General features: G+C 34.3%; 1 non-coding gene across 1 annotated transcript; it reads right to left on the reverse strand.

Annotated features, from left to right (window-relative positions):
• Positions 1 to 12,243: 12,243 nt before the first annotated feature.
• LOC119261498 (U6 spliceosomal RNA) lies at positions 12,244 to 12,350 on the reverse strand. Its single transcript, XR_005129038.1, has one exon. It is a non-coding gene; the product is annotated as a U6 spliceosomal RNA (small nuclear RNA).
• Between the last annotated feature and the right edge of the window lie 583 nt (positions 12,351 to 12,933).

The raw sequence follows: 12,933 nt of genomic DNA on the forward strand, positions 1-12,933 counted from the left end.
GCTCAACTGAGAGTGTTCACTACAGTTAAAAAAAAAAAGCTTTTATTAACTCACTGAAATAATGACCAGTGGTTAAATTTGAATCAAGTTGCAGCAATTAGCTACCACAACCATCTCTTTTATGTGCAAAAAAAGTTTAATATGGGACCTTTTCATAATATATTCAGTAGAATCTCACATTCTGCAAACTGGCTTTTTCCCAAATTCTGCCATCTGATCTGTTTCCTGCTGGTGCCTTTCATTCTCTCATAAGGCAGGTGGTCAGAACTGAGCAGACAAGTGTCACCTCCTGGTCAAAAAAGATGCTTCTATTATGATAAGATGACCCCATGACAGCCAAGTGTTTTCCACTGTTACTAAAGGACAATCAGCATTTAAAAAATCTTTCCCTAATTTTGCAGTTAAAGCTGAGATTTGTTTATTAATAAAATATATACACACAGATTCTGATAGTGAGAAAATCACCCAGGAAAAGCAAATATTCAACAGAGAATAATGCAAATTTCTGTATTTTCAGAATCTTCTTTTTCCTTAGTAAGAAAAGGCCCCACATATAATGTTTTTCAAAGGACACTGAGACTTGAGTTATAAAGTAATGAGGTGACTGAAAAAAGAAATTGAATCATATCAGTGAGTTTGTAATTCTTGCTTTAAAACTAAAAGCTCTCATGAATTAGGACAATGACACATCAGTCATGGATGGTCAACTGAAGATACTTTACTCGGTGTTTTGCAAGTCACAGGGAGAGTTAGACTTGAGATAACCAGTGAGATTTGGAAAACATTTCTAAGACTATTCAAATAAACTATAAATTACCTCAAATATCAATCTAAGTGAACAGTTTTAAACCTGTCCAAGATAAAGCTTTTTCACATTGACATTATAATTTTTCTGCCACGTATAATTGAAGCATAAGGTCTCATTCACAAAATGTATAATCATTCAGGATTATTGTCTAAAATTGTAAAAATATTTAAATTGTAGGAATGTAACTAAAATACAGCTATAATTATGTGCCAATGAAGTGCCAGACAACAACCCTGGCTGGCCAGTCTTGCTTTGCTGTTTCAGACTTCATGACACACACAGTAGACAAGTCTGAGGGGAGCAAAGAGCTCCTTAAGTTTTTTTGCCTTTTCATTTTATAAGGAGACCAGTTAATACCAACATAATTTATTTTATTTTTTTTAAAGATTTATTTATTTTTATAGATGAACCAGGGTACAGGCCAGATGCGCGGGAGGGTGAGAGAACTCAACAGAGATAGAATGGGGAACAGAGCCAGGCAGATTGACTGAAATACATTGCTGAGGGGAGCAGCGGGCGAGACAGTTCTGCTGCACCATGTGGGATTCTTGCCGGGCTTGCTGGGATCGAACCCACGCTGCAGAGGCTGTGGACAGCTTCACAGTGTGGTGCTCAACCACCTGCACCACCAGGGAGGTCCTACCACCATAATTTGAATATGGGTGTCCTAAGCAAATTTTCTCTCCATATTTTCTGTTTTAGTCATTTTCTTATGGTTTGAACATGCCAAGCCAGGGCATCTCAGGATCTTTCTGCTTGCTGCTCCTTCTACCTGCCATACTCTCCCTCCTAGTTTCAGTATGACTCATTTTCTGTGAAAAAGTCATTTCATCAAGAAGACCTTTCCTCCCAAACAATTTAAAATATTAAATAATTCTTCTTCCAAAAATCACTCCCTAGCTCTTTACCCAGCTTTATTTTTTCTCTTGACTCTTAATACCATGTTGCATATTATTTCATTATTAATTTATTGGTTTACTGCATCTTAGCTAAAACTTAAGTTCCTGAAAAGCAGGAACTTCGCTATTGTGCTCATTAGTGTATCCTAGCACCTATAGCTCTACTTAGCATATGGTTGGTATTCAATATACATATGTTAAATGACAGGAATAATATAGGTTACTTGGAAAGGCAGGGCAAAGGGACTACATATTCTGAATTTTAAAAATATATGTATTTGGGCCTCCCCTGGTGGCGCAGGCGGTTGAGCGCCACACTGTGAAGCTGTCAGCAGCCTCTGCAGCACAGGTTCGCTTCCTGCCAGCCGGCGAGGGTCCCACATAGTGCGGCAGACCTCTCCTGTTGTGCCGGCTGTTCCCCTCAGCAGTGTATTTTGCCAGTCTGCCTGTTCTGTTCCCCACTCTGTCTCTGATGAATCCTCTCACCCTCTGGCACATCTGGCCTGTACCCTGGTTCTTGTATAAACAAATAAATAAATCTTTAAAAATAAATAAATAAATAAATAAATAAAAATTAAAATATATGTATTGACAAAAGGAAAGATGAAAAATCTTATCATATTAATAAATGTAGAGGAAGCATTTGGTAAGATTCAACATCTATTTATGATTTTAAAAAATCTTCAAAAATTGAAGATAGATAGCTATAACTCACATAATAAAGATCATATATGGTAAACCCACAGCTAACATCATACTCAATGGTGAAAAATTGTAAATTTTAATGATAATATCTAGTATATGACAAGGATATTCACTATCTCCATTACTATTCAACACAGTATTTGAATTCTTTCCTAGAGCAATTATGCAAGAAACTATATAAATGACATCCAAATTGGAAAAGAAGTAGAACCTCACAATTTTCAAATATGTGATAACATATATTTTAAAACCCTGAAGACTCCACTAAAAACTAATTAAAACAATAAATCAGTATAGTGAAATGGAAGGTACAAACATTTACAAAAATCAGTTGTGTTTCTATGTGCAAACAATAAGCTAGAAGAAAAATCAAGAAAAAAATCCCCATTACCATTACACCCAAAAGATTAAATACCTTTGAGTAAATTTTTAACATAGGAGGTAAAGGACCTGTGTAGTGAAAACTGTAATACATTGTTAAAAGAAAAAGAAGAAAGCATAAGGAAATGGAAATACTCATGGATCAGAAGAATCAACATCATGAAAATGTCCATCGCACCCAAAGAAATGTATAGAATCAATAAAATCCCCATCAAGGTTTCAATGACATTCTTCAAAGAAATAGAACACATATTACTGGAATTTATATAGAACTACAAAGACCCCTGAATAGACAAAGCAATTCTGACCAAAAGAAGCAGATTAGTGACATCACACAAGCAGACTTCAAACTACACTACAAAAGCATAGTAATCAGAAGACTATGTTACCGGAATAAAGATAGACATCCAGACCAATGGAATAATATCAAGATTCCAGAAATCAGCCCATACTTATTTGTAAGGTTAATCTATGACAAAGGAGCCAAAAGTATACATTGAAAAAAAGAAAAGTTCCTTCAATAAGAGGTGCTGAAAAAAAGCTGGAGAGTTACATGTAAAAGAATGAAACTAGACCACTATCTCACATATTACATAAAAATTGACCCAAAATAGTTTAAATACTTCAATGTAAGACATAGAAGAAATCATAGGGAAAATAGTCCACGGCATTGTCTTCAAGGACGTCTTTGTGGATTTGTCTCCAACACCAAGAAAAACGAAAAAGAATATAAACAAATGAAACTATAACAAACTACAAAGCTTCTTTAAAGCAAAAGAAACTACCATTAAAATAAAAAGACACCCTAATGAATGGGAGAAAATATTTGCACATTATACACCTGTGTGGGACACAAAGAACTCTTATAACACAACTCAACAAAAAGAAAACAAACCAATCAAAAAAGAGGGTGGACAGATGAGCTAAAAAGAACTTTTCCAAAGAAGACATACAGATGGCCAGCAGGCATATGAAAAAATGTTCATCATAATTATCTTCAGGGAAATGCAAATCAAAAACATAACAAAATGCCATGCCACACCTGTGAAAATGGCCCATATCAAAAAAGATCAGATGTTGGTGAGGACATGGAGAAAAATGAACACTTGTACACTGTTGATGATGTAGACTGGTCTATCATCTCAGGAAAACAGTATGGAGTTTTCTCAAAATATTAAAAATAGATCTGCTATATGATCTAGCAACTTTACTCCTCGGGATCTACCTTTAGAATGTAAGAACACTAATTCAAAGAGCTGTAAGCACTCCTATGTTAATTGCAGCACTTTTTACAATAGCCAAGTTATGGAAACAACCCAAGTGCCCAAGAGCAGATTAGTGGGTTATGAGATGTAGCATACGCACACAATGGAATTCTACCCAATTATACAAAAAAAAAAGGAAAAAAGAAAAAGAAAAGAAATGAACTCTTACCATTTGTGACAACATGGAGAGAACTGGAGAGGATGAAGCTAAGCAAAATATCAGGAGTGGAAAAAAAAATATTGGATGGTTTCACTTGCATGTGGGACATAGTGAAAGAAAACAAAGGGTCAGCCAAAACTAAACCAATAACAAACCCTAAAAAAGTCTGTCTGTAGAATTAAGGCTACCAGAGCAGGAGTGGGAAGGTGGAGATAAAGTTTGGAGGGGCCTAGTGAACGATGATGGAGGACTATGGGTGTGCTGGTGGTGTGTGCAGTGTGGTGACATACACATGAAGAGGTGTCATTCTATACTTCTGAATCATATGGTATTGTTAACCAATGTTACCTCAATTTAAAGAAATGGGGAAATATTATTATGTGCTTTTGAATAGTTAAATATTTAATTCTAATAATTTAAGGACTTATTTTTTTATTTATAAGGTGGCTGCTCTTTGTATGGCTGCATAGGGAGATTTGTCCTTCTGAAAGGTAGTCTCATAATTCCCATAAGATTATTCGTATGTGGGCCTTCCTGGTGGCGCAAGGGATTAACTCACAACCTACGAAGTTATTAGCAGCCACTGCAGCGTGAGTTCGATCCCTGGCCAGGGAGCTACCCACATGGCATAGCAGACCTCTCCTGACTCATCCGCTGCTCCCCTTAGAAGTGTGTTTCAGTCAGTCTACCAGTTCTGTTCCCCACTCTGTCTCTGGTAAATCCTCTCACCCCTCACACCTCTGGCCTGTACCCCAGTCTTGTGTGCATGAATGAATAAATCTTTTAAAAAAAATTATTCATGTAACCCCATATAGTTGGAAGGATTAGCCCATTACCACAGAGATCTCATCTATGTGTTATCTTTGGTTAATGTTAAAAATAAAAAAATTCTATATTTTTATCATTTTTTAGCTTTCTAGATACAGCTCCTAAATGTAAGGGGAGCTGAAAGAACAGTCATAATGACAGAGCTGTATTGTTCATGTTGGGCATTTCACACTACCCACTGCTGTCTTGTCAAATACCTTTCCCTCTGCTCATCATTTGCCCCTACTTTTTATGTCCACAGCATATATTACCAATGTGTCATGGAATTCTTCACTGTGGAACCTAGAAAAGTTCTCAGAATTGTTATTATCGTGGCACTTCAGGTAACCAAAACCAATTCATCAACATTTCCCCATATGACGAAAGCTATTTGCCCTTGCTGCCAACTCCATGGTGTAAATATCCCCTTTAATGTTGATTTCAAGCCAACAAGGAGTTGGGAAGACTAAAATAACTAAGTTGTTTTAAATAGATTAACTCCATACAAATATATATGTAGAAAACCTTAAGAACACAGATAATAACGAAATGTGCTAGGGCCTCCCTGGTGGCACAGCGGTTGAGAGCTGGGCTGTGAAGCTGCCAGTAGCCTCTGCAGTGACGGCAGCCTCTGCAGCGCAGGTTTGATCCCTGGCCACCAGGCGAGGGGTCCAACATGGCGTGCAGATGTCTCCTGCCGCACACTGCTCCCCTCAGCAGTGTATTTTGTCAGTCTGCCTGTTCTGTTCTCCACTCATGCTCTGGTGAATTCTCTCACCCTCCCACGCTTCTGACTGTACCCAGTGCTTGTATAAATAAATAAATAAATCTTAAAAAAAAGAAATGTGATAAAAATGATTAAGATGTGATGATTTTGAGTATTGTTTTCTATTTTTAATAGAATTGATATAATTATAATTTTATATAATTTAATTTATGATAATGACTGTGTTTAACAATAAGTTGCAAATTGCCTGGAAATTTCACAAGCAATTTTCGCTAGGTCAGCATACCACTGGCTTGGTTCCTTAAGGAAACTGTAAATAAATCTTATGGTTGTCATAAGAATTAAAGAGAGTTACTATAGATGAAGTACTTAGAAGTTTCTGAATAGAGGAATAATTATAAATGATAACTATAATTATTATTATTAATGAGCAAGTCTACTCACAAGAGCTATGCTTCTTAATTTACTCATTGACATGAGACAATTGATATTTCTGCACAATGTTACTATGTTATTATTTAATATATTGTATAAATAGGGACGGTTACACTTTGTTTCAGGGCTTCAGACATGTTCTGATACTAAATTTAATTTTTAAATATACACTCATTCTATGATAAATGAATCCAACAATATCACACTAGAAGTGGATCTTGGCAATTTTAATACAATATATTTATAAATTATATTATGTTAAATTTCCTATGAAATAGTATATGATTTCTTCAAGGATTCAAGGATAGTGACAGTTCATTTGAACACTGAAGTTTATTTATTAATTTTCTTTTATCTGTACTATATGACAATTTTAGGTGCTCAGAGAATAACAATCTCCATTTATACGATCTCATTAGAACAATAATTGCCATTTTTTATTCATTAAATAATATATTTTCTTTTCTGCTGGTTTCCTTTTCTCTTCTTAAATATGATGTGGATATTAAAATTAGTATTATTGCTATTTCTGTAGATAACCTAACCATTCAGATACAAGGAAGGAACAGCAACATCACTGTATGTATTTTTTTTTTTAATTTCTTAAATTGCCCTTTTGTTTCTATAATATGTCCATACACTACAGACTCTGTGTGCTTCTCTATATTACTTTTCTACAGCAGGAGAAAACTGCCAAGACCCATTCTATAAGGTCATCATTTATGGAATAACCACAAATGTGATCAATCAAGTTATTCCAATGGAGCAATAGCCAGTGTGACCTCAACAGACTTTGGCTTTTGGAGCCAGATCGCTTTAGTGACAGACATAACCCTGGTGGGTCGGCAGCATCCTTCACTGCTCACTCTGCCATCTGCCACTGTGGAAACTTCATCATTAAAGGCAGAGTTGTTGCTGGACAAATTTGCAAATGGTTTTGAGAGCATTATTATTGCACAGAATGTTACCATCTGTAAGTAGGCAAATCTGAATTACAATATATATGTCTACCTAACTTTCTTACTCTATGTATATCTTAACAAAAAATATGCATGCATTAATCTCAAAATTAGGAACATTTCCTTTGTATTATGGAATCATAGCCCTGCAAATGGTCTCCAGGGCTTCACTTTCTATTTTTAAATGCATCTGAATTTAAACCATCACCAATCAAATCAAAGAATATCTATTTTGCCTTCAGTCCTTATTCAGAAAATATTTTTATTTGCTTTTACTTACATTATATTATTATCAAATTTCATATGTGCATACATATGTATATGTTTGTATATATATTTTTAAAATATTTTAAGTGTATCTGACATAGAGCCACCTGCTTTCTTGAAACTTTCAATACTGTGGAATAAATTATAAAGATAATAAAAGCAATACAATGAAAATGTCAAACCAGCATTTTCAATTCATATGTCAGGTAATGTTTCAGATGATTGATAGATAGATAGATAGATAGATAGATAGATAGATAGATAGAAATGTGTATGTATATGTATACATAATCATAGTCTTGAAGTTCTACTATGTAGGATTAGGATTGTTGTAGTTATAGCACTGTAAGAACAATATTTTACATAGTGTTATTTCATTGATATAATTTTTATTGCCATTGTATAGACAAGATATCCAAGGCAAACAAAGTTGAGCTGGTGCTCAGAGACACACAGATTGGCTGGTTATCTGGGATTCTGAACTCAGTCCTTCTAGGTCCAGAATCTCCATTGCTGTGAGTCAGTGAATCTCTAGAGTCTAAAGTTAATAGATGATCTATGGTGATGATGCAAATGGAATAAGATGTTCCATGAACACAAAAACAGTAGAGAATGGCATAGGTTTACAAGGTGAAGTATTTTTTTCAAATGCAAATTCCAAACATAGTTTTCTTTAATGAGTTTTAAAGACAGAAGGAATATTTTAAATGGATATAAAGTACTAACTCAATATAAAGTTAATTTAGTTCTTGACACCTACCCAATATGTCTGCTTTGAAGAAAGGCCTCTGGAAATGGTTTCCATTATATAGTTCCCTGGTGCTGGTCTCTGGTTATCTATTCCAACTAATCAGGTGCTTTACCCATCTAGCCTTAAGGCAGAGGCACCTGAACAGACAGTTAAACTGATGAACTGATCTGCAAGGAGAGCAGAGTGTGCTGAAGCAGATGTGGAGCACAGGTCCCATCTTTAAGTCACAGTAAGACTTCCCATTTGACATCTTGGTCCACTGATTGTCTCATTGTCTGACAAATCAGATGATTCACTTCCTAGTCTGTGGGAAAGAGCTGGGATAGTAACAGAGTAACAGAGAGAGTGGGTGGAAGCTCAGATTAATGTTTCCTCTTGGAAACATCATGGTTCTCTATGAAATATTTTCAAAAATCTTTACAGTTATTTAATATTAAGAAAAGTTCTGAGTAAATTAAATGTTTGGTGATGTCCTGTAATAATGTTAGATTAACAGGGCTAGTATCTGAATAATAGTAAAATTGTACAAAAAATGGTAAAATATGATGAACTCAAAATTATCTGTGTCATTAAATCATCTGTTCATCAATGCTAAACAAACATGAGAACATTTTCACCATGGAAAGAAAAGGATGAGCATCATTAATACATTGTTCATTCATCTTGTAAAGAAGCCATGGACCTTTACTTAACAATTTAAGTATGTGATCTTATAATATTTACAAATAACTAGAGTATTGAGACTATGGTAAAATCAATTTTTTCCTGATTAAGAAAAGATAATCATAATCCTTTGTGTTGTCAAATATGGCAATACACTGCATCCCCTAAACACTTTATTCTAGTAGAGCCAGGGATGTGTGGGAAGACAAGCCAGCCCCTGGCAGAAACTCTCAGGACAAAGACGATACGAGTTATACAAATGACATGGCTGCCCTTGGATTGTTCTGAAGAAGACAGCTCATTCTCATCTGCTACAAGAGGCAAAAGAAAGCTGTTGGTGCTTTGGCTAAAAAAAAAAAAAATCATGTAAAATAAATACACATAATTCCTAAGGCCATATGTTCTTAAAGTTATTTATATTATTTAGATCTGGCAGTAGGTGAATAAAGCTGAAGTTTTATCTTAGTAACTTGAGATGCTGTAACAAAATACCACATTCTGGGTGGCTTAAACAACAGACCTTTATTCTTCACAGTTCTGGAGGCTGCAAAGTCTAAGATCAAGGTTCTGGTTGATTATTTCTTGGGGAGGTAACTCTTTCAGGCTTGCAGAAGTTTGTCTTCTTACTATATGTTTTTATATGTTGAAGAGAGAGTGAGCTCTACTGTCTCTTCTTATTCTTAGGACACTAATCACATCATGACAATTTCACTCTCAGGACCTCATCCTCATAATTACCTCCCCAAAGTCCTATTCGGTGTTAGGACTTCAATACTTGAATTTTAGGGGGACACAGACATTCAGTCCATAAAAAGATTTATAGCTGGATTAGATGTTCTGGTAAGATGACCTGGGAAAAGAAGAAAGAATTTGCAAACATTCTGGTTGTAGCATTTATACAATTTTCACATCTCCATAGTATTCCTTTAATTATGTTATGAGTCAAACTGAGGTGTCCAAAATTGTAATTGCACTTGAGAATGAAAACTTGGAAACTACAGTGCCTCTGAGTCTTCTTTAAAATTAATTGTAGACTAGTATATCAAAAGGATAGATGTCCAAAAAAATGAGGAAGTTAAGTATAGCCTGACATCGAATGATTGGCTATATTAAGTAAAAAAAAATTTAAGATACAAAAGATTTTAATCATAAGTAATCTTTTGTGTAAAGTGTTAGTGAGATATAACTATAGATGTTTATTTACAAAATAAAATTTTAGATGGGTAAATCAACATTATAATACAGAATAAAGAGAAGAGTTAAGTTATACAGCAGAACCTCTATAACTATGTCCTCTTACATAATTTTTACCTTGGGAACACATTTAATTTTCATACTCAAAATAAAAAATAGATAATACTAAAAACTGAACCCAATTGAAATGAATGAACCTACTATATCTCTAGTTAACGGCATAAACACACAGAACAAATACATATTGCAATTAATTTTTACAGCCAGTGCTTTATTTATATCGTTGCTGGAATTTCTCTGAAAAAAAAGTTTACATTTTCTTCACCAATTAATTGTTAGAAATAATATCAACATTATTTATTTTCAAATATGTGTGTCTGTGTGTATTAGGATAACACAAATTAGAAATTGTGTCGAACCCAATTTATGAACTTCTGCAGATAGCTTAAAAATAATGAGTGATATTATTGTTTTCTCTCCATTCATTATTGTTTTCTCTCATTCAAGCTATATGGTCAGACTTACGGATTTAAATTCAATGTTCAGGTCAAAACCTTTATGGTTGTTCTAGAGTAGACTCTTTGACCCCTGAATTCTTGCTTAGAAGTAGGCCCCAGATGCTGTTGCCACTGCCTCACTCCTAACACTGCCTGGCTGTCTTCAGCTCTTCTGGGTGATTGTTTGGTCTTGTCTGCCATGGTAGGAGTCACACCAGCTATGAGTAGGCTACCCTAACCACACCCAGGGACATACTAGCGGCTCTCACTACTTGTGGATTCAGATGGTACAAATATTAGGTGGCCTAATATGGGATTTGGTGTCTTTGGTGGCTTCCTAGAAAGGTTTAAGCAAGACACTTGAATGTCTTAGGCCATAGATAATTCTTGATATAAATTTGGACCAGTAAAGCACAATGTTTTACTAAAGCTGATGGGAAGGTTTTCTATGCCACTGAGTCTCTCCCCTTCCCTGAATTCTCTTTTACTCTAATTCTTCCTGTTTTGAGTTTGCATATTTTTATAAAATCTTAAGCAATCTGCCTCAAGTTATGTTTTATAGATGACTAGAATTTAAAAAGCAATTATGTTAATTTAGTTAGGAACAAAAGTTTATTTTGTAAAAGAAAAAAAAGAGCTATAGGTATGAAAGCAAAGAAGATAAGTTAAAAACTCTCTAATTGAGGTTGAATTGGAAATATCTGTATAATCTGACCAAAAAAGAACCACCTCATTTGCTAATGTTGTTCACTAAAAAGCAATCATAATTTAATAGTTATGAGCTTTTCCATTAGCTTGATCATGGTCTGTATTTATTATAGTTCCATAAAGAATACTTGATGACTGTTTTTAAGATCTAAAGCAGGATACAGAAAATGATATTGGGGGGGCCAAAGTGCAAGGTATAAAAAACATGAATCATGTCAAAAGACCATAGAGGCCAAAATGAAGAGGATCACAAGAGTCAAAGATAGTAAATTTTGAGCACCAAAAAGAATAATGAATATAATTTATTGGAACACATTCATTATGCAAAAATCATATGGACTCATAAAAATCTATGAGTCTATAATATGAAAGAGTGAGGACCAATAAAACAAAACAAAATTCAACTCATTAACCACCTTATTTAAAAGTAAAAAACTAAGAATAAAAATTTATCTTGCTTTCCCTTTATGAACTGACTTTGAATATAACCAAATATTCTTGGCTCCTGATGGCAAGTTCTCTAAAAAGAATTCTCACTCTTAGATATTGATGGAAAGATAGAATTAGAAAAATCACAATTTTGTGAACTTTAATAAAATAATAGTTATTTTGGATCTTATCAGAAAGTTCATGTCCAACTTAGACATCTAAAAACTTATGTATTTATATAGAGAGAGCTTATATAACTATATAGAGAGAGCTTTCTACAATAATGAAATGATTGTATAAATAGATTGAAGGAATATTGATTGATTACCTAGAGTCTAAGAATGTTTTTTATAATAAGGTGTGTTTGTAAGAATATTATTCGATTAAATTTTTAAGTGTTATTCACAAAATATTCTCTAGAATAAGTATTTATTCTTATGTAAGAATTTAGTCACTGGTTACTATCTTATAATAAACCTCTCAATAATAGAGCAGTATAAAAAGAAAAAGCATGTGGAGCATAACTAATATACTTTCTCATCATAAAGTACTATTATTGTTTATTATTGTTAGTAGTAGTAGTACTATATTACTCTTTTATTACACTCCATGAATGCATGTCTTTCTCACACAGGGCCATGCTAATCTTCTCTGTATTGCTCCACTTTCAGTATATGTGCTGCCAGAACCAACACACAAAATGTTATCTTAAAAGTAAAATAAATAGTATGTTTTGGCAGATTAAATTGTAAGCTTAGACTAGAAGCTTAATGGGTCAGATCAATGTGCAGTGTTTCAGAAGTAATTGGCAGCAGTGTGCAGTATATATTATAATTAGGAGTTCAGGCAAGTAATATATTATTGATAGCTCAGGTAGTGACAGAGAAAATGGACATGATGGTATGAATTTGAGAGGTGTTCCAGGAGAGCAGGTGGAGGGAAGAGAGAGAAAATGTTAAAGGGAAAGTCAAAATATAACTTCAATTTAAAACTTGGGTCAATGTTTACCTAGTTTTTTCAATAAGACAACCCCTGCAGATCACACGGTGTTACGCAGTGGTGACTACGAGGAAAACCTCTTTGAAAGGGTCATATCACTATGTACATAACAAGTAAGACATTAAGTCTATACTCGGTCTATCTCTCCACTTTCATCTCTCTATTGTCCCATAACTTCTTCCTTACACCCCCAAAAGCTAATCTATAGTTTTCCTGTATTTTTTATACCATTTTTGTCCCCGTATGAAATAATTCTCTCAAATCTCTGTTAGGTTAAAT

This window comes from Talpa occidentalis, unplaced genomic scaffold (genome assembly GCF_014898055.3).
Source record: "Talpa occidentalis isolate TD23 unplaced genomic scaffold, MPIMG_talOcc4v2.1 talOcc4.6, whole genome shotgun sequence".
Classification (NCBI taxonomy): Eukaryota; Metazoa; Chordata; class Mammalia; order Eulipotyphla; family Talpidae; genus Talpa; species Talpa occidentalis.